A 27,059-nucleotide genomic window follows, 5' to 3' on the forward strand; every position below is an offset into this window, starting at 1 on the left:
TCTCTCAAACCTTTTCTTTCCTGAACATATGAATGTTAGTGAATTGTCTCTGTTATTTATCTGCTGTTTTCTCATAATACCAATTTTGTGGCTGCTACCTTTGTCTTAGACTTATGTAATCAAAAATGAAATTTAATGAGGTGCTAATAATAGATGAATGTGCTTTTTCACTAGAATTATATTACATTTAACTAAGGAGGTTCTCCAATAGTATTAATCTAACAGAGATGGCAGAAAATGTTGGCCAAAGCAAAGGGGTGCGCCAAGAGTCATGGGTCTGGAAAAAGAAACTAGTCAGCTATAAGGGTTGTTATGAACATTGGGAAGCAGTGATTAGTGAAGGTGACTCTAAATGGCTAATATGGTGAGGAAAGTAAATCCATTGAAGAAAACTTTTATGCCTCTCCAGAGATAATTGATGAGTTTTCCCAAATGTTAGTGTGTAACACCAGAGAAAATTGATGGTCAGAATTGTAACTATTTTCCTCTTCCAGCAAAAAGCAAGTGTGTTTATAAATCATTTAATTTTGCATTGACGTTATTGAGAATGTATTAACATATCTCTGCGGTCCTCATGGTTTGCTGGCCATAATAAACATCTGGCCCAATAGTGAAATGTTGGCAGGATAGTTTTTCTTAACAAAAAATCAAGCAATAATGAATTTCTCCTTCACCTTATTTACCAAAGTTTACATGGCTGGAATTCTGCAAAAAAAATGACTCTTAACTGTAGACAGGGAAATAAAAGTGTCCACAAATATTTTACTGGGTGATTCAAAGATAAGAGTAAACACAGCAGTCTTTATCACCATCCCTCCTCCTGAAATAGTATATTTGGGATGAGGCCTAAATCGGTATTGACTCAACTCTCTTCAATACAATGCACTCAGTAGTAGAATTGGAAAACTGGATGGTATTGGTATACTGCCCTCTATAGCTTAAATAAACAAATTCTGATACTTTCATGAAAATCATACTACGTGAAAGAATTGAAACACTTAGGACTTGCACCCTTGCTGTACAATTATTTAATTTACTACTTCAGATCATTTCCTTTGTTTAAGCCAAATTTTAGGCAATTTGGGTGAGATGGCTCAATGTATTACAGAAGGCAGGCACACTATAGAGTTAGGATTGCCAACTCTTATTGGAGGTATTCCTAGAGGTTTGATCATGGGGCCTATAACTATGTGATGTCTGACCATGTAACACCTGATCATGTGACCTCTACAAATCTTACCGCATTTACCTTATAAAGGTTGGGTCATGCTTTCACGCCAGTTGTCGGAGAATTTCCAAGAACCAGGAGGCCAACGTGAGCTGGCAAAGAAGGGAAACTGAGTGCAGATAACAGAAGTAACAGAGGTGGGGGAGTGATTGGCAGAGGTGAAAGCCAGAGGAGGGAGGAAATTTGATTCAAACTGCATCTGAACATATTAACTCACTGAAATTGCACAAATAACTAATAGTACGGGGGCTGGTAGCATAGTGGTAATGTTACTGGACAAGTAAGCCAGTGGCCCAGATAAATGCTCAGGACACAAGAGTTCACAGCAGCTGGTGGAATTTAAATTCAATTAATTAATAAATTTGGAATAAAAACTACTGGATTGTAGTAAATGTCCATCTGGTTCACAAATGCCCTTTTGGGAAGGAAATCTGCCGTTCTTGCCTGGTCTGGCCTACATGTGACTCCAGACCCACAGGGATGTGGTTGACTCTTAACTGCCCTCTGAAATGGCCAAGTAAGCCATTCAGTTGTATCAAACTGCTGCAGAGAAGTGGAAAAAGGATAAAACCGGACATACCACCTGGCATCAACCAAGGCTTTGGAAATGACAATGCCACAACCTGCCCAGTCAACCCTGCAAAGTCCTCCTCACTAATAACTAGGGATTTGTGCAAAAATTAGACTAGTCAAGTAACATCTTGACATATTCATGCTCACTGAATCATACCTTATAGCCAATGTCCCAGACTTCATCACCATCCCTGGGTATGTCCTGTCCCACCAGCAGCACAGACTCAGCAGAGGTGGTGGCACAGTAGTATACAGGTGAGAGGGAGTGGTCCTGGGAGTCCTCAACATCGACTTTGGACGCCATGAAGTTTCATGGCATCAGGTCAAACATGGGCAAGGAAACCTCCTGCTAATTACCAACTACCGACCTCCCTCAGCTGATGAATCAGTGTTTCTCCATGTTGAACACCACTTGGAAGAAGCACTGAGGGTACCAAGGGTACAGAACGTGCTCTGGCGGGGGGACTTCAATGTCCATCACCAAGAGTGGCTCGGTAGCACCACTACTGACTGAGCTGGCCAAGTCCTGAAAAACATATCTGCAGAATGGAGCCTGTGGCAGATGGTGAGAGAACCAACAAAAGAGAAAAACCTACTTGACCTTGTCCTCACCAATCTACCTGTCACAGATGCATCTGTCCGCGATCATACTGGTTGGAGTGATCACCACACAGTCCTTGTAGAGATGAAGTCCCGTCTTCACACTGAGAATACCCTTCATCGTGTTGTGTGGCACTGCCACTGTGTTAAATGGGTTAGATTCAGAACAGATCTAGAAGCTCAAAACTGGACATTCGTGAGGCACTGTGGGCCATCAGCAGCAGTGAATTGTATTCAGCCATAATCTGAAACCTCATCGTGTGACATATTCCTCATTTATACCAATACCATCAAGCCAAGGGATGAACCCCGGTTCAATGAGGAGTGCAGTAGAGCATGCCAGGAGCAGCATCAGGCATACCTAAAAATTAGGTATCAACCTAGTGAAGCTACAAGACATGACTACATGCATGCTAAACAGCAGAAGCAGCAGATGATGGACAAGGTTGAGCAATCTCACAACCAATGGATCAGATCAAAGTTCTGCAGTCCTCCCACATCCAGTTGTAAATGGTGCTGGACAATTAAACAACTAACAAGAATAGGAGGCTCCACAAACATCCCCATCCTCAATGATGGTGGAGCCTAGCAAGTCAGTGCAAAAGACCAGGCTGAAACATTTGTAACCATCTTCAGCCAGAAATGCTGAGTAGATGATCCATCTTGGTCTCCTCCTCCTCACATCCCCACCATGACAGATGCCACTCTTCAGCCAATTTGGTTCAATCCACACAATATCAAGAAATGGCTGAAAGCACTGGATACAGCAAAGGCTATGGGTCCTGGCAATAGTACTGAAGACTTGTGCTCCAGAACTAGCCGCGCCGCTAGCCAAGATGTTCCCATACAGCTAAAACACAAGCATCTACCCAACAATGTGGAAAATTGCCCACGTGTAACCACAAAAAGCAGGACAAATCCAAGCCGGCCAATTACTCTCAGTAATCAGCAAAGTGATTGAAGGTATCATTGACTGTGCTATCAAGTGGCAGTTACTCAGCAATAGCCTGCTCACTGATGCTCAGTTTGGGTCCTGTCGGAGCACTCGGCTCCAGACCATATTACAGCCTTGAATGCCAGAAGTGAAGTGGGAGTGACTGCCCTTGACATTAAGGCAGCATTTGACTGAGTGTGGCATCAAAGAGCACTAGGAAAATTGAAATCCTAGTTTGGAGTCATACCTAGCACAAAGGAAGATGGTTGTGGTTGTTGGAGGCCAGTCATCACATCCCCAGGACATCACTGCAGGAGTTCCTCAGGGTTGTGTCCTAGCCCCAATCATCATCAGCTGCTTCATCAATGACCATCCCTTCAACATAGGTCAGAAGTATGGATGTTCACTAATGATTGCACAATGTTCAGTACCATTCACGATTCCTCAGATCCCAAGCAATCAGCGCTCACATGCAGCAAGACCTGGACAACATTGTCTTGGGCTGATAAGTGGTGAGTAACATTTTCGCCATGCAAGGATCAGGCAATGACCATCCCCAATAAGAGAGAATATAAGCATCTCCCCTTGACGTCCAACGGCACCACCATCATTGAATCCCCTACCATCAACATCCTGGGGGTAATCATTGACAAGGTTTAACTTGATGAGCCATAAAAATACTGTGGCTACAAGAGCAGGTCAGAGGCTGGGAATTTTACGGTGAGTAATTCACCTCCTAACTCCCCAAAGTCTGCCAGCATCTACAAGGCGCAAGTCAGGAGTGTGATGGAATACTCTCCACTTGCCTGGATGAGTGCAACTTCAACAACAAGAAGCTCAATAGCATCCAAGATAAAGCAGCCCATTTGATCGGTACCCTATCCACCAACTTAACCATTCACTCCCTCCACTAAAGGTGCACAGTGGCAACAGTGTGTATCATCTACAAGATGCACTGCAGCAACTCGCCAAGGCTCCTTCGACAGCACCTTCCAAACTGCGACGTCTACCACCTAGAAGGACAAAGGCAGAAGATGCATGCGAATACTACCATCTGCAATTTCCACTCTAAACCATACACCATCCTGATCTGGACCTATATCACCATTCCTTCGCTGTCACTGGGTCAAAAAGCTGGAATCCCCTTCCTAACAATACAGTAGGTGTACCTACACCACGAGGCATGCAGTGGTTCAAGGCGGTGGCTCACCACCACCTCCTTGAGGGCAATTAGCAATGGGCAACAAATGCTGGCCTTGCCAGTGATGCTCGCATTCCATTAACAAATTAAAAAATGTAATACCAGCAACACACATCCCCTTATAATCAACAGTAATACAATGGCACGGATTGTACCTTGACTGGCAAAGAAACGGCTTTTGCCTTGCAGCTTGTGCACAGTTGCCCTCAGACTTTTAACAGGCTTGTCAGTGGAGATTTTTACTGTGTCATTTGTTTGATTTTGCTGCCCTTTATAGGGGATCTGTGACCTATGTGAGCAGAGCGAGTAGCAGGGAAGAATCCTTACAGTTGGCAAAGCTGGAAGTAAAAAAAATCAAAACATAAATTACATTTAAATCATTGTAAAGAAAGTGAAATAAAGGTTGGTTCCTTCACAGGGAAAAGACATAAAAGAACAAAACACAAGCTATATTTTTTTAAAAGTTAATTTTCTTAGGGAATAAGACTCTACACTTGTAAAATAAAGCTTTTAGGGCCAAAGGGATTCTTCAGTAATTATAATTTACTGCGCTGTTAACACTGTTACTCCTGATCGAACAGGTTTTTCATCGGTCTTTAGTGTGGTACTAATCGATGATTAACTGAAGTTCACACCTTAACACTAATGTCTGTGCAGATTCCATCGGCAAGGACTACAGCAGCATAGCCTGTTGGGGAGTTGGGTATTACTGATAGCAACTTCTGGATTTCGCATTTAACTGGACATGTGTGGATGCCAGAAGTTGCTGGCAATTTAACCCATTATTATGGCAAATGCTAAAAAATTCACTGATATTCGTACAACAAAATCTGGGCTAATAACATGCTGATAGTCTATAGGTAACTAATAGTAATAGGTGTAATCTTATAAACCACTGACTTTCACCCTGTAACTCTTGCCAGAATCTTCCTACATTGCGCAAAGTATGGTAAGGCTCCTCAGTCAATGCCTTCCATTATGATGACTTATGCACCGTGAGCTGCCAATCAGCACTTACCCAGCCTGGGCAGCCGATGTCAGTCACAGATGGTGACCAGTCACAGACAGATGTCCGCCATCCGTCAGACACAGGCCTTGCCTACCCCCTCTGCCTGACGTACACTTTAATAGGAGAGCCATCAATCAAAGCCAAGCTACATCCCTCCTGCACTAGCTATTGGCCAGTCCCCGAGATCCTGCTGTCAATCAAAGCCGAGCCGCAGGCAGCCCGATGTCAGTCACACAGGATTGGCGGGCCTGATTCTGGCCCGAGGGCCGTCCTCACTACGAAATCTATGTCTTCAAGCAAGCAAAACAAGATAACTGCTAGACCCTTGACTACTACGTGATGAGACTCGGAAGTCTGAGCCAGAATTGCAACTTCACAGACGTGGACAGAGAAATCATCTCCCAGATCATTATGACCAGCCAATCACCAAGACTAAGAAGGCAAGCTCTGAGAGAGGGCGAATCATTAAACTTGCAAAGGTTACTTGGTATTGACAGAATGCTGGAAACCAGAGCCAAACACAAGTTTTAGAAGGGAAAGAGGCAAATAACATAAGACGAGAATCCCCTGAGGCCAGGTCAGGATCATCAACCGATTCTATGAATTCCCCAAGAAGAAGGTTTCACTAGAGAAACACACCAAGCACAAGGGCACAGAGGAAACCCAAAGAAAGGTCCGAGGCACGTCTAGGAAGACAGAGGTCACAATCACATCACGTGAGAACACGCAGTCATTGCAATGGTGCTTATCCTCATTACAAAACTTGTCCTGCCAGAGGAAAGAAGTGTAAAGCCTGTGGGGGAAAAAAGGAGCATTTCGCAAGAATATGAGAATCAAAGCTTGCATCAGATATTACTAGCACCAAAAAATCACAAGTACCGATGCCTGCCTATGTGTGATGCTCATAGTCACTTCAACAATCTCTGCAGTAATTGACTGAGGAGCAACAGTCAACCTAATGGATTCCCCAACATTCTACGCGCTACAGAGAAAACAAACTGCAATTGAGCAAGCTGATATCTAAAGTCTTCCCCTATGGATCAGATACCCATCTACCAGTCCTAGGGATGATCAAAGTTACTGTCAAATCTTCCCATGGGTCCACATGTCAGACTGAGTTCCATGTTGTAGACTCGTGCATTTGAAATCTGCTAAGTTTCAAAACTGGCAGCGATTGAAACTGATCACGATCAACACCATCAGAGGACAGAACTATCTGACAAGAGAAGACATCTTGAAGTATCACCTGCCACAATTCACGCCTATTCAACCCTACATGCACTCAACGGAAAGCTTGAGAGGTAGAGACTAGAGTCAAAAACAGAGGATAAAGACACATGGAAACCAACAGATGCATGTAAAGGTTAACGAGGTAAAAGAAGACGACAAAGTCTTGGTTCAGCAAAAGAGAACATCGAAAACTAGCTCACCATTTGACCCAAGAGTGCAGAGAAAAGGACGTATGATCATAGCAAAGAGAGAAAACCACATTGTGAAGGGAAATAATACCACCTTCAAAAGAGTTAATGCTAAAACAATTCCAGAAGAAAGTGAAGATGACTACGGTGACTTCATGTCTGCTACAACTTGAGAAGCAGCTCAACTAATCAAGCACAGCCGAGATCGAAACTGCAAGATCCCCGGAGAAGATCACTTAGGCCTAATCGATTACCGATGCAAATTTAAAGGCTATGGCATGCATCGATGATGAAGGGAGACAGGTGGGAAAGAAAGTCTGGTATTAAGGATGAAGGATTGAGCCTGAACCCTCTCCCTTTCAAGTTTTTAAACTTCAGTCCAACTGAGTTTTGTTCAAGGTAACTTTGCATAATTAAGTAGCTAGACAGTAATTGTTAATCTTTAAAAGAAAAGGGGGAAATTTTAAATTTAAAAGAGGATGATGTATTGTAGTGTAATGGTGACTGTACCTTTAAGAGATTAGGCCACTGAGCAACTGATGACATCGTCATACATATATAAGGAAGAGACACCATTTTGAGAGGCACAGTCAGCACATTGCCTGCCGAGAATGCAAACAGCTGCAAGGAAAAGACCTGGACCTGAGATAATGTAATTAGATAAGTAAGGCAATAAATAGTGTTTGTGTTGAATCAGAATATAAAGCCTGTGGCTGTCATTTAATGGAGACTTAAGAACACGGCACAACACTACAACATTTAATTTTTAAATAGCTTCAGCCAAGATAAAAATTTTATTCAAAAACATTAGAGAACAGAGTTCCACCAAAGGGTCACACCCAAGTATTAAGCATTTTCTTCATGATACAGCTGCTGTGCATTTCAAATGGTTTCCATTTTTAATCCTTTTACATATAGGAGAGTAGAAATTACTGTTACTGTAACAGTGGGAAAATGGTTAATGCATTTGTATGCTGTTCAGCTGGTATTCTAACCAGTTTGGACTAGATAGGGTCGAGGAATGTCATACGATACATTGATTGTCTGCTCGTATCAACAGTCATTATCATCCTGTATTGCCCTTTTAAACCTTACTGTGCTGACTGTCAGAGGTGTGGTGAGGAAAGACTTGAGAGAAGAATGGAAGCAAAATTGAAGTTTATTGAAACCTCTTTGAGTTTATTTTAATGTAGATCCATTGTACTACAACCGCACACTGTTAAGTAACACCATTGGCTTTCATGCTTTTCTGCTATGAGATAAAAACTGGGATTATCCTGGAGACTAAAGGAACTGGGAACTTGTGTAAATGTAAGCAATACTTGATTTACTCATTTCAATTTAGAGTGGAGATGAGTAATGCAAAAAAATGGAGAAATGAAGCTGAAACAAAAATAGAAAATTCTGGAAATACTCAGGTCAGGCAGCATCTGTGGAGAGGAGCAGATTTACCATTTCAAGTTTCTTTGAAAAGTCATCAACCTGAAATGCTTTTTCTGTTTTCATTCCTGACTTCCAGCATCTGCATTATTTTGCTTTTGTAGAAATGAAGCTGAGCCAGACTTACCATCAAGTGGTGCAAAAAACTCTTGCTGGGCAAAATGTATTAGTAAGAGAGCTTCAGCATCCAGGAATGGTTTTGCACTGTTAGAATATCGTAAAATGGTTTAAATTGGTCAAAGCAACCCAGCATACTTTGTTTAGCATTTTAACTCCAGCAAATGTATCAGCAAAGACAGTTTGGAAACTCTACAAGAATGGTAAACAACAAGAGTGAGAAATGGCCTATCCCTGGTAAGAGACTAGTTGCCAAGACAGCAAATGACATGGTAAAAGATAAACATTTGACTACACGCTTACAGAAATTTCTTCACTCAGAGGGTTGTGAATCTTTGGAATTGTCTAGCTCAGAGGGTTGTGGATGCTCTATCGTTAAGTATATTTAAGGCTGGGATAGACAGATTTTTGATCTCTCAGGGAATCCAGGGATATGGGGAACAGGTGGGAAAGTGGATGTGAGGCAGAAGATCAACCATTATCGTATTGAATGGTGGAGCAGTCTCGAAGGTCGTATGGTCTACTCCTCCTATTTCTTATGTTCTTCTGTACAGTGCAATAAACAAAGCTTGAAGAATAAAGGTGGAAGCTGAAAAGATTAGAAGACGCTAAACTCAGTATGTGGCCTCAGCAAACGTGCACCTCTGCAGAATGTTTTACACATATACTATCAGTTAGCCGACAGTATAAGAATAGATCCTGTTACCACCCCTCCCCACCCCTGCCCCCCTTATAAAAAAGAGCAGAACGTTCTTTGGATGGTCACAAGAGCCACGTGGATGGCCTGGAGGGCTGGAACTGGTTGATATAGGCTTTGGGTACCAGGCTTTGTTGTTCTCTTGATGGTCAGAAACATCTCTGATAGGCAGGAGCTGATCCAAGAAAGACCTGATCAACATGAATGAGAGACTTTATGGAAAGATAAACAGGTTGTATTAATGCTTGCCATTTAATGTAATGCTATAGAACAGTTATATAAGACCTAATACTGTTATTCATCAATGTATATTTAAAGCTTGTTGTTTAAAACTACTCAGGCAATTAAGCGTAGGCAGGGAGAGAGGGAATGGATGATTGCCAGGAAGCCAAGAAGTAACAGGCAGGTAGTGCAGGAGATCCCTGAGTGCATCTCACTCTCCAACCAGTATTCAGTTCTGAATACTGAGGAAAGTGATGGTTCATATGGGGAGTGCAGCCATGGCTGGCTATGCTGCATAGGGCACAAAGAAGACTGGAAGAGCAATAGTGATAGGAGATTCGATAGTTTGGGGAATAGACAGATGTTTCTGTGGCCACAGATGTGAATCCAGGATGGTGTGTTCCTTCCCTGGTACCAGGGTCAAGGATGTCACTGGCTGCAGAGCACACTGAGGGGAGAGGGTGAACAGCCAGCAGTCGTGGTCCACATTAGTACCAATGACATAGGTAGAAAGAGAGATGTGATGCTGCAATAAGAGTTTACTGAGCTAAATAAGAAATTATAAGAAGGACCACAAAAGTAGTAATCTCTGGATTACATCTGGTACCATGCACAAATTGTAGTATAAGGCTGTCAAAGGGTTAGCCTTGAGAGAATGTAAAAATTACCACTCACCAGGATGATGTAAGAAATCATGTGGGAGAGACTCGTACTGTTACAGCGTGGCTTTTGATGGAGACACCCAGGCTAGTATGGAGTATATATAGTTACTATACAATAAAGATTAAATGGTTAAATAATACAGTCTAAGAACCTCTCTGGCTAGACTCTATATGGTGGCAGCATAAAGAATCAAATATGTAGCACAAATGAAATATAAATAGGAGGATAGAGCAGATGAATGTGTGGCTGGAGGGTACAGGAGGGAGGGCTTTAGATTCCTGGGGCACTGCGACCAGTTCTGGAGAAGATGGGACCTGTACTGTCCAGACAGGTTGCACCTGAAGAGAGCTGGGACAAATTTCCTCGCGGGGCGATTTGCTCGTGCTATTGGGGAGGGTTTAAACTAACTTGTCAGCGGTATGGGAACTAGGAGATAATACTAGAGAGGAACACCAAGGTGCACAGAGAACTGGGGATACAGATTGCACTAGAGCAGGAAATTGTAAAGTACTAGGTGGGGTCAGAGTAAGAGGAAAAATAACGAAGTTTAAATTAGGGTTACAGTGCATGTATGTGAATGTGTGGAGTATGGTAAATAAGGTTGGTGAGTTGCAGGTGCAGATAGCCATGTGGAAGTATGAAGTCATGGCTATACCAGAGACCTGGCTTAAAGAAGGGTAGGACTGGGTACTAAATGTTCAGGAAAAGATAGGAAAGTTGGGTGCGGTGGGGTGGGTGGGTTGGGTTGGCAGTTTTGATTAAAGAGAACATTGCAGTGCTGGAGACAGAGAGGATGTCCAGAGGAGTCAAGGACAGAATCTAATTGGCTAGAGCTGAGGACCAAAAAAGATGCAGTTACATTGCTCGATGTAGTATATAGACCATCAACTAGTGGGAAAGAAATAGAGGAACAAATTTGCAACAAAATTACAAAGAGGTGTAAGAATTATAGTGATTATAATGGGGGACTTTAATTTTCCGAATTAAAGATTGGAATAGTAGTAGTGCAAAGGGCAGAAAAGGGCAAAAGTTCCTTGAATCTGTTCAGGAGATTTTTCTACAGCAGTATGTTTCCAGTCCAATGAGAAAGGAGGCACTGCTAGATCTGCTTCTTGGGAATGAGATGGGCCAAGTGGATCAAGTGTCAGTAGGGAACAGTTAGGGAGCAGCGATCATTGTTTCATAAGGTTTACATCAGCTGGCCTCAGACACCGGAAACATCAGAGGAATGTATGATGGCATTAAGAGAGCTTTTGGGCCAACCATCAAGAAGATCGCCCCCCTCAAATCTAAATCAGGGGACATAATCACTGACCAATGCAAACAAATGGACCGCTGGGTTGAGCGCTACCTAGAACTGTACTCCAGGGAGAATGTTGTCACTGAGACTGTCCTCAATGCAGCCCAGCCTCTACCAGTCATGGATGAGCTGGACATACAGCCAACAAAATCGGAACTCAGTGATGCCATTGATTCTCTAGCCAGCGGAAAAGCCCCTGGGAAGGACGGCATTACCCCTGAAATAATCAAGAGTGCCAAGCCTGCTATACTTTCAGCACTACATGAACTGCTATGCCTGTGCTGGGACGAGGGAGCAGTACCTCAGGACATGCGCGATACCAATATCATCACCCTCTATAAAAAAACAAAGGTGACAGCAGTGACTGCAACAACTACCGTGGAATCTCCCTGCTCAGCATAGTGGGGAAAGTCTTTGCTCGAGTTGCTATAAACAGGCTCCAGAAGCTGGCCGAGCGTGTCTACCCTGAGGCACAGTGTGGCTTTCGTGCAGAGAGATCGACCGTTGACATGCTGTTCTCCCATCGTCAGATACAGGAGAAATGCCGCGAACAACAGATGCTCCTCCACATTGCTTTCATTGATCTCACCAAAGCCTTTGACCTCATCAGCAGACGTGGTCTCTTCAGACTACTAGAAAAGATTGAATGTCCACCAAAGCTACTAAGTATCATCACCTCATTCCATGACAATATGAAAGGCACAATTCAACATGGCGGCACCTCATCAGACCCCTTTCCTATCCTGAGTGGCGTGAAACAGGGCTGTGTTCTCGCACCCACACGTTTTGGGATTTTCTTCTCCCTGCTGCTCTCACATGCGTTCAAGTCTTCAGAAGAAGGAATTTTCCTCCACACAAGATCAGGAGGCAGGTTGTTCAACCTTGCCCGTCTAAGAGCGAAGTCCAAAGTACGGAAAGTCCTCATCAGGGAACTCCTCTTTGCTGACGATGCTGCTTTAACATCTCACACTGAAGAGTGCCTGCAGAGTCTCATCGACAGGTTTGCGGCTGCCTGCAATGAATTTGGCCTAACCATCAGCCTTAAGGACACAAACATCATGGGGCAGGACATCAGAAATGCTCCATCCATCAATATTGGCGACCACGCTCTGGAAGTGGTTCAAGAGTTCACCTACCTAGGCTCAACTATCACCAGTAACCTGTCTCTAGATGCAGAAATCAACAAGCGCATGGGAAAGGCTTCCACTGCTATGTCCAGACTGGCCAAGAGAGTGTGGGAAAATGGCGCACTGACACGGAACACAAAAGTCCGAGTGCATCAAGCCTGTGTCTTCAGTACCTTGCTCTGTGGCAGCGAGGCCTGGACAACGTATGTCAGCCAAGAGCGACATCTCAATTCATTCCATCTTCGCTACCTCCGGAGAATACTTGGCATCAGGTGGCAGGACCGTATCTCCAACACAGAAGTCCTCGAGGCGGCCAACATCCCCAGCTTATACACACTACTGAGTCAGCGGCGCTTGAGATGGCTTGGCCATGTGAGCCGCATGGAAGATGGCAGGATCCCCAAAGACACATTGTACAGCGAGCTGTTCACTGGTATCAGACCCACCGGCCGTCCATGTCTCCGCTTTAAAGACGTCTGCAAACGTGACATGAAGTCCTGTGACATTGATCAGAAGTCGTGGGAGTCAGTTGCCGGCGTTCGCTAGAGCTGGCGGGCAGCCATAAAGGCGGGGCTAAAGTGTGGCAAGTCGAAGAGACTTAGCAGTTGGCAGGAAAAAAGACAAAAGCGCAAGGGGAGAGCCAACTGTGTAACAGCCCCGACAAACAAATTTTTCTGCAGCACCTGTGGAAGAGCCTGTCACTCTAGAATTGGCCTTTATAGCCACTCCAGGCGCTGCTCCACACACCACTGACCACCTCCAGGCGCTTACCCATTGTCTCTCGAGATAAGGAGGCCAAAGAAGAAGACGACATTGGTTATAATAAAGGACAAGGAATAATCAGAGTAAGAATAATGAACTGGGGGAAAGCCAACTTCAATTGGTAAGAATGGATCTGACACAGTTCAATTGGAATCAAAGGTTGTCAGGCAAAATGGTAACTGAACGATGCCTTTAAAGAAGAGATAGTTGAGACACAGTCATGATATATTCCCATGACGGGAAAAGGTAGGTCAAACAAATCCGGAGCTCCCTAGATGACAAAAGAAATAGAGATTAAGATGAAGAAAAAGTGTGCTTATGACAGATGTCAGGTGGATAATACAATCCAGAACCAGGCAGAATATAGAAGGTTCAGAGGAGAAATGAAAAAGCAAATAAGAGAAGCAAAGTGACCGTATGCAAATACACTGGCAGCTAATATAAAAGAGAATTCAAAAGTCTTCTATGGGCATACAAATAGTAAAAGAGTGATGAAAGGAGGAGTGGGGCTGATTAAGGACCGTAAAGGGGATTTACACTTGGAGGCAGGGGCTGAAGTATTAAATGAATACTTTACATCTGTCTTTACCAAGGCAGAAGATGCTGTGCAGGTCCTGATGAAACAGGAGGTAATTCAGACACTGAAGGGTTTAAAATTGATAAGGAGGTGGTATTGGATTGGCTAGTTGTACTTAAATTTGATAAGGCATCCAAGGAAACTGAGGGAAGTGAGAGTGGAAATTGCAGAGGCACTGGCCATCATTTTCCAATCTTCCTTCGATTCAGGTATGGTGTCAGAGGACTGGAGAATTGCAAATGTTGCACCCCTGTTCAAAAAGCGGTGTAAAGAGAAGCCCAGCAACTACAGGCCAGTCAGTTTCACCTCCGTGTTGGGGAAGCTTCGAGAAAAGATAATACAGGACAAAATTAATAGTCACCTGGGAAAATTCAGGTTAATTAGGGAAAGCCAGCACAGATTTGTGAAGGGCAAATTATGTTTAACAAACTTGCTGGAAGTTTTTTGATGAGGTAACAGAAAAGGTTGATCAGGGCAATGCTGTTGATGTGGTGTACTTGGACTTCCAAAAGATATTTGATGAAGTGCCACACAACAGGCCTGTGAGCAAAGCTACAGCTCATGGAATAAAATGGACTGTAGCAACATGGATACGAGAGTGGCTGAGTGACAGGGAGCAGAAAGTAGTGGTTAATGGATGTTTTTTTGTCTGGAGGAAGGTTTATAGTGGACTTCCCTAAGGGTCGTTGTTGGGACCCTTGCTGTTCCTGATATTTATTAATGACCTAGACCTTGGTGTACAGGGCACAATTTCAAAATTTGTGAATGATATGAAACTGGCAACAGTTGTGAACTGTGAGGAGAATAATGTAGAACTTCAAAAGGACGTAGAGGGTTTGGTAGAATGGGCAGATGAAATTTAATGCAAAGAAGTGTGAAGTGATTCATTTTGGTAGGAAGAACGCAGAGAGACAATATAAAATAAAGGGTGACCGCAATGCTTTGAGTGAATGAAATGCTTCAGAAGTTTGCAGATTCATTAAGAAATGCCAAAGTGTTGACTGGAGGTTGATTAGATTGGAAGAAGCTGAAAATGGATAAAATGACTATCCAAAGCAAACTTGAGGATTATCTCGTGAAACCAAATTGGCGGCTGTTTAGAAGGGAAAGATTGGTTTTGAGGAAGTGATATCCAAAGTGGACCAGGGAAAGACGTTTGCAGCATGGTGTGCTTAAACACTCCAAAAACCTTCTGACAATATTCACCGTAAAATAGTAGAAATGGATAAGAAATTGGCTGAAGACTAGAGAACAGTAGGTACTGTTAGGTAAGTGGTATTGCTTTGGGAAAAGTACTGCATGGAGTGCTCAAAGGATTGATGTTAGGACCTCTATTATTAACAATTTATATGAGCGAGCTGAATTCAGGAACGAATGAAAATCACTCAGATTTGCAGTCAATGCCAAACTGGAGGGAAGGAGAGGTAAGCAGTCAAATTTTAAGAGGCAGCTAAAGATTTTCACAAAATCTGTAAGTGGCAGAGGAAAGTGAATAAGGTGGAGAAAAAGTTGATTTGAAAGATATATTACAAATGAAAGCTAAGTTGAAAGGGATCTCGGGGTATTTGTAGTTTAGTGTGTCCTGTCATTGCAGTGTAGCAATGGGTAAAGCTCATAGAATGCTGGAGTCTGTACCTAAACCAGTAAAGTATGAGCCAGAGCATGTCATGCTAAAATTAAGAAGTATTCTGGTCAGAGTGAATCTTGAGTACTTTTTCCACTTCTGCTCACCAAGACACATGGGAAACTTTGAAGACTTGGTGGTGGTGCCGGGGAAAGCTGCAAAGCTGGTTCTGAGCATCAGAGGGCTAAATTCAGAGAAAAGACTGGGCAAACTTGTGCACGTTAGCCTTAAAAGTGGGTAATTAAGATATAAATTTCAGAGGTAAATAAGGTAATGAAGTGTAGAATATATAAATCCAGAATGCTCTTTCAATTACAACTGTAATTGTATGACTATGGCCAGTGAATGAAGAAGAAAGTTAAATAAAGAGATTGAGCTTGCTTTTAGTGAGTTTAGCAGCCAAAGAAAATTGAGAGGAGGAGAATTTGAACTAAAGGACTAAGAATTTCAGTCAAGAGGGTGAGAGCTTCAGCTATTTTGGAAGCAACATGAAAAGGAACCTGTCTTTCATGGACTACTGATGCAATAAGGATAATCCTAGACACTCGAGGGAGGGAACTATGTAACAAAACTACATAATTTTTGTGCGATAGTCAGAAAGAAGATTCAAGAATAAAGGAACCAGCGCTGTACCACCTTTCCCTCATGGAAAAGTTTGTACAGAGAAACAGCTTTGAACACAAGTCCATCAGGCAGTGTTCTGCCAGAAATGTCCTCAAAGCCCTGTGGGAAAAGGAGATGGTGGATCCTGTTGGATGGTTTCCTGAGCAGACTGTCATTTGGCAGAATGCCTCATTGCCAGAACTTTCAAACAAACACCAAGACTTACCTTGACTGGTGGTGAAAAGGGCCCTCTCTGTCAGATCCTTCCTGAATGCCCAAAGTCTCACCACCACTGCGCGCTGCCCTCAAGGCAGCTGCAGTGGGGAAGAGACCGTTGCCCACCTCCTTCCACAATGCGCCTTCACAAAACAGGTCTGGAAAGAGATGCAGTGGTTTTTCTTGAGATTCATCCCAAGAGGTTCTGACATAGGACTCAGTGCTCTACGGGCTGTTACCAGGGACGCACATTGAGATAAACATCAACTGCTGCCGGAGGACCGTCAGCTTGGTGAAAGACGCTGTTTGGTCTGCACAGTGGCACAGTGGTTAGCACCGCAGCCTCACAGCTCCAGCGACCCATGTTCAATTCTGGGTACTGCCTGTGCGGAGTTTGCAAGTTCTCCCTGTGACCGCGTGGGTTTTCGCCGGGTGCTCCGGTTTCCTCCCACAGCCAAAGACTTGCAGGTTGATAGGTAAATTGGCCATTATTAATTGCCCCTAGTATAGGTAGGTGGTAGTGGAATATAGGGACAGGTGGGGATGTGGTAGGAATGTAGGATTAGTATAAATGGGTGGTTGATGGTCAGCACAGACTCGGTGGGCCAAAGTGCCTATTTCAGTGCTATATCTCTAAATAAAACTTGATCTACCAGTGAAAGAGCTGTCGACGACCAAGTGTTGCAGATTGGCATGTTCTAAGGTCCAGGACTATGTGCTGAGAGACGTACTAAAGCTCAGGGCAGCTTCCGAAAAGGCCACTAAGTCCCTCCTGCTATAATATACTGTGGGGCTGGAAATGGTGTAAAATCCCTCGGGCTGTATACAGCACAGAATGTTAGACATGAAATGTAAATGTACATTGTAAATATAACCTGTAATGGCAAGTATAGTGAAGATTTGTATTGAAAGAAACTGATCTGCATTGCACTTTATGTAATGTCAGACTTGAGCTGTTATGTAATGTACTTTTTTTAAACAAATTTTTTGACTAAAGTATATATTTCGGGGAAACAAAAGGAACCAGGGCATTCACAACACAATGGAGAGGCGGGGGTGAGGGGTGATCTATTCATTGGTTGCTGAGATGGTCTTAACTAATTGCTTATAGTTTACAGCCTTTGGTTAAATCACTGCTATTAGCATACTAACCTGTCATCTAGGAGCATATTTTCCCTAAAGTTGTATAAATACACGTTGCTTTAAAAATACAACACTCTAAATCAACTTTTATTCGAAAGTCTTTCTGTTTACGAAAGACAGGTTCCTTTTCATGTTGCTTCCAAAAATATAATGAGTTAGCTGCATGAAAATAACTGCCATTTAAGAAAATTTTTGAAGGGCCACACAACATTTCACTTTCAAATGCATTGCCACATTTAGGTGTCAGCATTGGTTCAGTGGTAGCTCTCTTAACATAAGAACATAAGAACTAGGAGCAGGAGTAGGCATTTCAGCCACTAGAACCTGCTCCGCCATTCAATACGATCATGGCTGATCTCATCTCAGCCTGAACTCCACTTTCCTGCCCGTTCTCCATAACCCTTCAACCCATTACTAATTAAAAATCTGTCTATCTTCTCCTTAAATTTACTCAATATCCCGGCATCCACCGCACTTTGGGGTAGTGAATTCCACAGACTCACAACCCTTTGAGAGAAGTAATTTCTCTTCATCTCTGGGTCAGTAGATTGTGTGTTGAAAAAAAAATCCCAAAACACAATACCAGTCTGAGTTTTTTTCTTTATTAAGTGGCCATCAGTTCTTCACAAATCTCATCTGTTGACTCTCTATGTGCCCTGAGGGTATAGTTCATTTGTCCTAGGACCTGTATTCATGTTGCCAATATCAAAAAGGAGTATCATTTAGCATGTTAACTATATCCTATTCTACTTTGTTTTTAAACTTCAGATGGGTCCCTTAGGGTTTCAACCTCAACACTGAGCATCATCTTTCTGTTATACTTCCATTATGTTTTACTTTTGCTGCTATGTCTATTTCCAGTGCTGTTTTAGCATTTTAATCAATTTTTATCTGTTTGTAGTCCCAGCCTTTGGTATTTCCCCCTCAATATCTTTATTACTTTCACTGTTGATCTGAAGATACATTGTCTCATTTCAGTTGATGCTTAATGGCCCATTTGTCTTGATACTGTTTAAACATTGGCTATGGGACTTCAACTATAAATTGGCACTCATCCTGCATAGTAAACTAAACCCATTTTACATCATGCCAGTCCCAGTTTTTGTTCTAAAAGTAACAAGCTAAAACAGTCTTGTTGATTTTTCATTTAAAACAAATAGTTTTACAGCATTGTAACACAACTTGTATTCTTTGATGGAAATTATTAGCACAGTTTTGACCATTTACTGATTACAATTACTCTCCGCTTCTTCATAGTAAACTTAATTTTGTGAAGGCAGGATAAAGCCTAGCATTGCTGAACCACCAGAGAGAGGTGTAATGTATATTTGGGATGATATGTTTCTGTATTCTTAGATGTTAATGGTATCTTTTGTTGCTAGTCATTGAGGAATTGCTGGCTTCAGCACAAAATCATGGAGTTTTGTTACATAGTTCCCTCCCTCGAGAGTCTAGAATTCTCCTTATTGCATCAGTAATTTACGAAAGACAGATTCCTTTTCATGTTGCTTCCAAAAATATAATGAGTTAGCTGCATGAAAATAACTGCCATTTAAGAAAATATTTATTTTTGAAGGGCCACACAACATTCCACTTTCAAATGCATTGCCACATTTAGCTGTCAGCATTGGTTCAGTGGTAGCTCTCTTGCCTCTGAGTCAGTAGATTGTGGGAACAAACCTCACTCCAGTAACATTCGTGCCACACAAGTGCCAGGCAATGACCATCTCCAACAAGAGAGAATCTAACCACCTCCCCTTGACATTCAATGGCATTACCATCGCTGAATCCCTCAGTATCAACATCCCAGGGGCTACCGTTGACCAGAAACTGAACTGGAGTAACCATATAAATACCATGGCTACAAGAGCAGGTCAGAGGCTAGGAATCTTGTGGCGAAGAACACACCTCCTGACTCCCCAAAACCTGCCCACCATCCACAAGGCACAAGTCAGGAGTGTGATGGAATACTCTCCACTTGCCTGGATGGGTGCAGCTCCAACAACACTCAAGAGGCTCGACACCATCCAGGACAAAGCAGCCCGCTGGATTGGCACCCCATGCACAAACATTCACTCCCTCCAACACCGACGCACAGGGGCAGCAGTGTGTACCATCTACAAGATGCACTGCAGCAACGCACCAAGGCTCCTTAGACAGCACCTTCCAAACCCACGACCTCTACCAACTAGAAGGACAAGGGCAGCAAATGCATGGGAACACCATGACCTGCAAGTTCCCCTCCAAGTCACACACCATCCTGACTTGGAACTATATCGCCGTTCCTTCACTGTCGCTGGGTCAAAATCCTGGTACGCCCTTCCTAACAGCACTGTGGGTGTACCTACCTCACATGGACTGCAGCGGTTCAAGAAAGCAGCTCACCACCATCTTTTCAAGGGCAGTTAGGGATGGGCAATAAATGCTGGCATAGCCAGTGACGCCCACATCCCATGAATGAAGAAACAAAAAAAAATCTAAGCTGGCACTTCATTGCAGCATTGGGGGAGTACTGCATTGTTAGTGATGTCATCCTGTGGGTGTGGCATTAAGAAGAAAAAAAGGGAGGACAGCATTTATATAGTACTTTCTCATGACCACCAGTCTTCTCAAAGCACTTTACAGCTAATAAAGTTCTTTTGAAGTGTTGTCACTGTTGTAATGTAGGAAGTGTAGTAGCTAATTTGAGCACAGCAAGCTCCCACAAATAGTAATGTGATAATGACCAGATAATCTGTTTTTTTGTGATGTTGATTCCAAACTGTTAGTTGGAGGGAGATAGAAGAGCAATATGGAGGCAAATTTCGGAGAAATGAAAAAACATTAGGGCAGTAATAGTGGGGGATTTCAACTACCCGAATATTAACTAGAATTAATTAGTGTGAAAGACACCGAAGGGCCAGAATTCTTACAATGCATTCAGGAGAACATTTTTTAGCCAGTACGTAGTGTTGCTACTGAGGCGGCAACAATGCATTGTCAATTCAGTCCCATTACTCCACAGGTCAAAGCATATTATTAAAGTTTCCCACCTACTGGAAATTAGCCAAATTAAACACTTTATTAACCCCTCGAATGAAACACACCAAACCAGGTATTGTTAAACAACAACAAATTAACTACTTATTAATAAACTAAATCTTAAACAATACTGAGATAAATCTATGTCTGAAAAGACTTTATACCTTCTTATTCCTCCTAACACTCATGCACACATTCAAAAACCAATGGTTAACCAGTTCTAAAATGATGTTTTAAATTAGAGCTGTTTTTTAGGAATAATAAAACAACTGGGTTGCAAGTGGCGGGTTATGTTCCCGGTTTGGTTTGGTGTCCTAGAGTCGGATAGCCAGATGCCACTCAAAGTCTCCAGGCGAGTTTGATGAACAGTCTGTAATGGATAGGCATTCACGGTACTTTGGCTGCAGTAGGCGTCACACAGATCTTTAAACAAGGAGTATAACAACAGGTCTAATTTTAGATTTTGAATTAGCAGTCAATCAGTAGAAACTTTACTGAGTTTCCAGAACTCCCAAAAACATGAAAGACAACAGAAAGTCACTCCTGAGGAAGAGACTTCTTCGCGATGGGAGTAAAAAGGAATTTGCTACCTCCAATAATGCATATATTCCTTTCCAGGGGTCTTTTCCGCTTTAGGCGAAATACAGCCTGTAGGCCAATGTAGATTTTCAGCTGAGAGACAAATTCTTGCTTCAAGAGAGTACACTTCGCTAGTCTGCCAGTTTATACCGATTTTAGCCAATCTTTACACACAGTCAAACTGATACAATATGGCATGTGGCCTCTCTCCCTTACTGTTGCTTAGGAAACAGACTTGCAGCTCACACGCTGTTCCCAGAGAATATAAAAACTGCTCTCAGTCTTAAAGGCATGCAGACCCCTTTTAGTTTTTAAACAGAGGGGGAACAAAACACTTCCATGACAGTAGCAAGCTCAAAAAGAGAGGGGGTGTTTCTATACTTGGTTTTTGGGAAGCTGGGCAGGTGGAAGGTCTATCAGTTGGGGAGCACTTTGGAAGCAATCATGAATTAGGGTAATTATGGAAAAGGACAAAGATAGACCAGGAATAAAAGTTCTCAATTGGGAAAATGCTAATTTTACTAAACTGAGATGTAATTTTGCCAAAGTGGTCTGGTAACAGCAACTTGAAGGTAAATCAGTGCCGGATCAATGGGAGAACTTTGAGGAAGAGATAGTGAAAGTTCAGAACAAGTATGTTCCCTTAAGGAAAAAGGTGGGACCAACAAATCCAGAGCTGCCTATTTGTCATGGGACTTCAAGGAAAGGATAATGGGAAAAAAAGGGAGATACCAAGGGCTCAATATTGCAGAAAACTGCGAGGAGTGTAGAAAGTGTAGGGGTGAAATTTAAAAAGGAAATTGGGAAAGCAAAGAGGAGGCATGAAAAAATATTGGCAAGCGAAATCAAAGAAATTCCAAATATTTTTCGAAATACGTAAAGAGCAAGAGGATAACTAAAGAAAGAATGGGGCCTGTGAGAGACCATAAGGGAAAGCTGTGTGTGAAGGTGGAGGAGATTGCTATGATTCTTAATGAATACTTTGCGTTGGCTTTCGCAAAGTAAGGGTCAATACAGGCATTGCGGTCAGGGAGGAGTGTGAAATAGTAGATGAAATTAACATAGTGAGAAAAGAAGTATTAATGGGTTTGCCATATTGGAAGTGGATAAATTCCCAGGTCCAGACGAAATGTACCCTAGGCAATTAAGGGAAGCAAGAGAAGTAATAGTGGAGGCTCTGACCTTCATTTTCCAATCCTCTCTGGCTACAGGTGTGGTGCCAGAGGACTGGAGGACAGCTAATGTTGTACCATTGTTTAAAAAGGGAGAAAGGGATATCGTCTCTAATTACAGGCCAGTCAGCCTAACTTTGGTGGTCGGAAAATTATTGGAAAAAATTTCTGAGGACACAGGATAAATCTTCATTTAGAAAGACACTGATTAATCAAAGGCAGTCCGCACGGATTTGTTGAGGAAAGGTAAAGTCTGACTAACATGATTTAATTTTTTGAGGAGGTAACAAGGAGGAGGGTCATTGAGGATAGTGCATTTGATGTAGTCTATATGCACTCTGGCAAGGCTTTTGATAAGGTCCCGCATGGCACCAAAAGGTAAAAGCCCATGGGATCCAAGGCAAAATGGCAAGTTGGGTTCAAAATTAGCTCAGAAACAGGAAGCACAGGATAACGGTCGTGTCTTTTTGTGACTGGAAGGCTGTTTCTAGTGGGGTTCTGCAGAACTAGATCCCTTGCTTTTTGTGGTATAGATCAATGATTTGTACTTGAATGTAGGGGGTATGATTAAGAAGTTTGCAGACAATACAAAAATTGATCATGTAGTTGGTAATGAAGAAGTTAGCTGCAGACTGCAGGAAGATATCAATGGACTAATTAGGTGGGCCGAACAATGACGAATGGAATCTAATCCAGAGAAGTGCGAGGTAATGCATTTGGGGAAGGCTAACAAGGCAAGAGAATACACAATATATGTTAGGATACTGAGAAGTGTAGAGGAACAAAGGGATCTTGGAGTGCATGTCCACAGATCCCTGCAGGTGGATGGATAGGTAGATAAGGTGGTCAAGAAGGCATATGGGATACTTGCCTTTATTAGAGGCATAGAATATAAGACTTAGCAGTTGGCAGGAAAAACGACAGAAGTGCAAGGAGAGAGCCAACTGTGTAACAGCCCAGACAACCAATTTTATCTGCAGTGCCTGTGGAAGAGACTGTCACTCTAGAATTGGCCTTTATAGCCACTCCAGGTGTTGCTCCACAAACCACTGACCACCTCTAGGCGCTTACCCATTGTCTCTTGAGACAAGGAGGCCAAAGAAGAATATAAGAGCAGGGAGGTTATGCTGGAACTGTACAAAACACTGGTTAGGCCATAGCTGAAGTACTGCGTTCTTTTCACTGCACTATAGGAAAGATATGATTGCACCAGAGAGGGTACGGAGGAGATTTACGAGGATGTTACCTGGATTGGAGAATTTTAGTTATGAGGAAAGATCGGATAGGCTAGAGTTGTTTTCTTTGGGACAGAGGAGGCTGAGGGGAGACCTAATTGAAGTGTATAAAATTTTAGAGGTCTAGATAGAGTGGATAGAAAGGCCCTATTCCACTTAGTTGAGGGGTCCATAACCAGGGGGCATAGATTTAGGATAAGAGGTCAGTGGTTTAGAGGGGATTTGATGGGAAACCTTTTCATCCGGAGGGTGGTGGGGATCTAGAACTCACTTCCTGAAAGTGTGGTAGAGGCGGAAATCCTCATAACATTTAAAAGTGCTTGGATATGCATTTGAAGTGCTGCAACCTTCAAGGCTACGGACCAAGAGCTGGAAAGTTAGATTAGGTTGAATGGCTACATGTCGGCCGGCATGGACACAATGGACCGAAAGACCTCTCTCTCTGCTGAAAATTTCCGTGATACTGTGATTATTCCTGAGATCTGCTCAAATATCAACATTCTCACTATCTCTGGCAATTTTGTATGAAATTGAGATAATGGAACAGCATGTTGCACCACAGACTGTAAGTGTAGAAATTTGTGGGATGTGTGCTGTGACGAATCACTTGCAATATTTATAAGTTATATAGAGAAGGCTTCTCTGAGTAATATTTACTGTGTGGCATAAATGATTTTAAGAGAGATTAATGACGTTCAAAGGGATCTGGTCCAAATAAGCAGATGGGCTAGGATGGATTTCAGTCATGGATAAATGTAAGGCAATACACACTGGAATGTGAGATATATTCTTGTTAAAGAAATGTCCATTCTCTAAGGTCAAAAGGACTTTGAATATGATTGTTGGCCATCCACTAATTGAAAGCTAATGTTTATTTTCAGGAAATTTGATAAGTTACGATAAGTCATTAAACCACAAATAATTGGTGACTGTGTACTTTTCTTTTGGAAAATGCCTTAGAATGATGTTGGTTCATTGGAAGGTGTTCTCAGAAGTAGTATTGGACTTTAGATACTTTGGAAGAAACATTGAAAAGGGACTTAATGTAGGTCTTTACAGTTTGCAGTGGCGTGGATAATGTAGATATAAGTAGGTTAATCAACATGGCTTGCGAATTCAGAAATGGAGGACTTCAGTACAGCTAACAAGTGAGACGATAATTTAGAATTAATACTTTTCTCCAAGCAGTAACGAATGTATGTAACATCTGTCAGAAAAAGCAATTAATGCCATATTGATGAATCTTTGTTACAAAGGCACTGGCTAAATATCTGATGAGGTACATGGTTCAGGTGAGAAAATAGAGACAATTTAGTGATGACCCAAATTCCACAGAATGTGAAAATTTTATCAAAATGTCATCTGTTGAATGCAAAGAATATTGAATATGGAAATATTCAAAGTAACAGAAGCACTAATGGTTTGTAAAATTATTCAAGGATGCCGATGGTTATTAACTTTGAAAATGCTAGCTAACTGAAGTGAAAATAAAAATAAACTAATCCACTTATTTGACATTTAGTGCTTTATGCTATTTAACCAAATTTCTTAACCTCTTTAAACAGACGTCTAGAATACAGCACCACACATTGTTTGAGAAATTCTATTATTTTTGTGAAAAGCTACCATAACTCACTCAGCTCCCATATTTGTAATTTATTGATTCTTTCATAGTTAAAAAGAGCTCCCGTGATGCAACAGTACAGGGATGATATCTTGTATTTATTACTTGAGACCTAGCAGTGACAACTGTCAAACACCATGGTCGCTCTTGAGTTCCCTTTATGGTTGACATCGAAAATCGATCAGCCCAAGTGGGTGTTGAGTGGAATCATTTCTCAGCTCAGTTACTTTATAAGATGCATCATAGAGAGCGATTATATCTCAAGTCTGAAAGAGTAAAATGCTTTTGCCTGATTCATTTCACATCAGGAGTGCTGAAGTTGAAAGCATTGACACAGCATTGCTATCAGTTGTACAAATGATCCCACATCCTGTTCAACTGGGAAGAGGAGGGGTTGTTGCAAGTACCCTCATAGTGAGTGGAGGTGAGAGGAGAGGTTGTAAAGCAATTTGTAGATATGCAAATTTTAAAAATTGACTTTTGCAAGCAAGTCATCCAGTAACTAAAATTTTCAAAATTAATAGTATATTAGTGTGGTGTTGCTGACGGATTGAATAGGGTCTGAAGTATGGTTCTGCTGTCCCAATGTTAAGCAAGCATATGCCTAGAAGGTGACTACTCCTAGCTACAATTATCTGGACTTAGAAACTACTTAAATCGCTGAGGGCAGGTGTACCTGCTTGTAAATTTCAAGTTTCAGGTTAATAACTGGATTTCTTTTTTTTATGATCGCTTTGTATCTCTAACACAGTGTGATATCTGGTGTTTAATGGATGCTTGATAGACAAAGACTTTTATGTGCAAAAAAACTCTTAAAGGGAGTACAGCAGGTATGTAGACTTTTGTGTTGTGGTTTATTTTCATTTGTTTTCCTATTTTAATTGGAATATGTAGAAAATGTTAAAAAATTGCATATTGTTCTCAAGTCTTCAGATAACTGACCATTAGTGAAGTATTTACAAGAGTTTAGCAGAAACAGGATTATCCTTAAATAAGCGGAGGCCTGGAAAGTGCTTCCGAAAATACAAACTTTTGTTGCAGCTCAGTCAGTGATGGAGCATCTACAGAGTCCCATGCTATTTGGCTGGTCAAGTTAATGCTAATAATGCAGGTTGCTTTTAAAATTCCTGAATACCCATAATTATTTCACTAATCGTATCTGCAAGCCCTGCCATATCTAGCTGGCAATAACAATGGCAATTTCCTGTTGGGGCTCCATGTCCGTATCGGGGCATGTGCAGTGTTGTGTCATTTGCTGCAAGGACTTGTGACTTCCACCATAGGAATAGCAGTCAAGGTGACCAGGGTCCTAAATTCTAACGCTTTCAATTCATGCCAGATTACCACAGGTCATATCTGCAGTGTCAGTCAACTTTCAGTAGGCAGATGTATCAAACAGGTGACTGCACTGAGCGCAGGAATAACACTTTCATCTCCTTTCCCGTTAGGGTTATCAACTCTGTTTGGATGTATTCTGGGAGTTTGATTACATGACATTTAATCATGTGACATTTGATCACATGGTACTTGATTGCTGCAGTTTGCAGGCAATATTGCACTTATCTCAAAGGTTGGGTCACCTGCAGTTGAGTTTCTTAGCTCGCAGTTTCTTCTCTTAAACTGGTGCTTCATTGGCATTGCTGGTGTCAAGATACCAATCTCTGTGAAATTCCAGGATGGAATGAATGGTTGAAGCCAAAGATGAGCAGCAGCTGTCAGTGCCTGGGAGGCAGCCAAGATGTTACAAGGTGAAGAAATTGAGAGTCGGGGCCACAGAGGCAACATCGCCTGGGCAATTAATTGCCTGTCCCAGGAGACTCCTGTGTAACCCAAAATTATTAAAATGACAAAGAAAGGTGAAGCCATTTTTTATCCAATAATTCCTTGAACAGGTTTCTTTTTCAAAAACATTTGGTATTCCCCAAGTTAAAGATAATGGAATGAATTTGCATAAGTCACAGGAACGGTAGTTAT

At 42.2% G+C, this 27,059-nt stretch overlaps 1 protein-coding gene across 2 annotated transcripts in view; it reads left to right on the forward strand.

Annotated features, from left to right (window-relative positions):
- atrnl1b (attractin-like 1b) overlaps positions 1–27,059 on the forward strand; it is a 1,082,183-nt gene that overhangs the window by 725,597 nt on the left and 329,527 nt on the right. The gene's annotated exons all lie outside the window — the stretch shown is intronic.

This window comes from Heterodontus francisci, chromosome 20 (genome assembly GCF_036365525.1).
Source record: "Heterodontus francisci isolate sHetFra1 chromosome 20, sHetFra1.hap1, whole genome shotgun sequence".
In the NCBI taxonomy this organism is placed as follows: domain Eukaryota; kingdom Metazoa; phylum Chordata; class Chondrichthyes; order Heterodontiformes; family Heterodontidae; genus Heterodontus; species Heterodontus francisci.